The 2,791-nt window shown below is 40.8% G+C and overlaps 1 non-coding gene across 1 annotated transcript; it reads left to right on the forward strand.

Moving 5' to 3' along the window:
* Window positions 1–532: 532 nt before the first annotated feature.
* Window positions 533–639, forward strand: LOC131902836 (U6 spliceosomal RNA). Its single transcript, XR_009377121.1, has one exon. It is a non-coding gene; the product is annotated as a U6 spliceosomal RNA (small nuclear RNA).
* Window positions 640–2,791: the final 2,152 nt, after the last annotated feature.

Genomic DNA, 2,791 nt, shown 5'->3' on the forward strand with positions numbered 1-2,791 from the left:
GGCTCCAGGTTTTTATTATTAAAAGGCTTATTAGATTTTGTACAACAATGGCCATTTTACTAAAGGCAATCTACAAATTCAATGAAACCCCCATTAAAATTTTATCACAATTCTTTATAGGACTTGAAAGAACAATACTCAACTTAAAATGGAAAAACAAACAAAAACCCCAAAGTAGCTAATAAAAGAACTGCACAATAAAAGAACTTCAAGAGGTATCACCATCCCTAATCTCAAGCTCTACTGCAGAGCTATAGTAATAAAAACAGCATGGTACTGGCATAAAAACAGACAGGTGGATCAAAGGAATTGACACAGGTATGGACACCTGATTTTTGGTAAAGAAGTCAACATTATAAAATGGAAAAAAGAAAGCATCTTCAACAAATAGTGATGCCCTAACTGGATGTTACCATGTAGAAGAATGCACATAGATTCATATCTATCACCTTGCACAAAACTCAAGTCCAAAGTGGATCAAATACCTCAATATAAATTCAGATACACTGAACCTGATAGAAGAGAAAGTGGAGTGCTCGCTTCAGCAGCATATATACTAAAATTGGAATGATACAGAGAAGATTAGCATGGTCCCTACACATGGATGACACACAAATTCATGAAGCATTCCATATTTTTCGGCCGGGTCCCAGGCAGAGCTCCAGGAACCCAATCTATGAGAGAGAGGAGGGATCCTATGAGCAAGAGACATTGAAACCATGATTGGGAAAAGTACAAATACAACTAGCCAAACGAGTGGAAACACATGAACTGTGGACCAATAGCTGAGGAGCCCCCATGGTACTGGACTAGTCCCTCTGGATAAGCAAGACAGTTGTTTAGCTTGAACCGTCAGGCAGTAGGTTCGGGACCTGTCCCTAGTGCATGAGCCGGCTTTTTGGAACCTAGTGTCTATGGTGAGACACTTTCCGCAGCCTTGGTGCAGGAAGGAGGGGCTTGGACCTGCCTCAACTGAATGTGCCAGGCTCTGCTGACTCCCTATGGGAGACCTTGCCTTGGAAGAGGTGGAAATGAGGGGTGGGTTAAGGGGGAAGACTCAGGGGTGGAGGAGGGAGGACAGGAGAATCCGTGGTTGGTATGTAAAATGAATAGAAAATCTCTTAATAATAATAATATATATATATATATATATATATATATATATATATATATATATATATATATTAAAAAAAAGAAGAGAAATTGGAAAATAACCTTGAACACAATAGCACAAAAGACAATTTGCTGAAGAGAACACCAATGGCACAGACACTAAGATCAATAATTAATAAATAGAACCTCATGAAATCGAAAAGCTTCTGTAAGGCAAAGGACATTGTCAATAAGACAAAACAGCAGCCTAGAGAATTTGAAAAGATTTTCATCAACCCCACATCTGACAGAATGTCAATCTCCAAAATATATAAAGGACTCAAGAAACTAGACATCAAAAAACCATATAATCCAATTTAAAAAATGGAGTACAGTCCTAAACAGAGAATTCTCAACAGAAGAAGCACAAATGGCAGAGAAACACTTAAAGAAATGTTCAACAATCTTAGCCATCAGGGAAATGCCAATCAAAACAACTTTGAAATTCCATCTTACACCTGTCAAAATGGCTAAGATCAAAACCACACATGATAGCTTGTGCTAGAAAGGATGTGGAGCAAGGGGAACATTCCTCCATTGCTGGTTGGTGGGAGTGCAAACTTGTACAGCCACTTTGGAAGTCAATATGGTGGTTTTTCAGAAAATTGGGAATCAATCTATTTCAAGACCCTGGTATACTACTCATGGGCATATACCCAAAGGATGCTCAATAATACCACAATGACACTTGCTCAACTATGTTCATAGCTGCTTTATTTGTAATAGCCAGAACCTGGAAACAACCTAGATGACCCTCAACTGGAGAATGGATAAAGAAAATGTGGTACACTGTAGTATTACTCAGATGTTAAAAACTGAAGGCAACTAGATGGAACTAGAAAAAAATCATCCTGAGTGAGGTAACCAAGACCCAGAAAGACAAAGATGTCATGTGCTCACTCACAAGTGGATATTAGCTGTAAAGTAAAGGATAACCATTCTACAATCCACAACCCCAGAGAGGCTAGGTAACAAGGAGGGTCCAGGGGAGAATCACAGGTCTTCCTGGGATAGAAAATAGAAGAGATCTTGTGGGTGGACTGGGGTGGGAAGGGAGGAGAACTTCAGGGCTTGAGTTTCAAGGGTGGATTGAGGGGGAGAATGCTGAAAGAGATGACTTGAAAGGGGGTGGATTTGGGGATCAGGTAGAAACCTGATGCAATTCCCCAGGGGAGTTCTCAGGAATCTACAAGGATAATCACAGCTAAAACTTTTAGCAATAACTGATAGGTAGCCTGAACTGGCCATCTCTTGTGATCAGATTCATGATTACCCCAATTGTCTGTCATCAGAGAAGCTTCATCCAGTAACTGATGGAAACAGATGCAGAGACTCACAGCCAAACACTAGGCTGAGCTCCAGGAATCCTGCTCAAGAGAGGGAGGAAGGAAAGTAGGAGCCAGTGGGGTCAAGGACATCACAAGAAAATCTACAGAAACAACTCACCTGGCTCATAGGAACTCACAGATTTTAAACCAACAACCAGAGATCCTATGGGACCGACCTAGGCCCTCTACATATATGTGACAGCTGTGTGTCTTGGTCTACTTGTGGGGTTCCTAACAATGGGAACAGGGGCTATCTCTGACTCTTTTGTTGGCTCTTGGGAAGCTATTCCTCATATTGGACTGCCTTGCCC

Source organism: Peromyscus eremicus, chromosome 1 (assembly GCF_949786415.1).
Source record: "Peromyscus eremicus chromosome 1, PerEre_H2_v1, whole genome shotgun sequence".
Lineage (NCBI taxonomy): Eukaryota > Metazoa > Chordata > Mammalia > Rodentia > Cricetidae > Peromyscus > Peromyscus eremicus.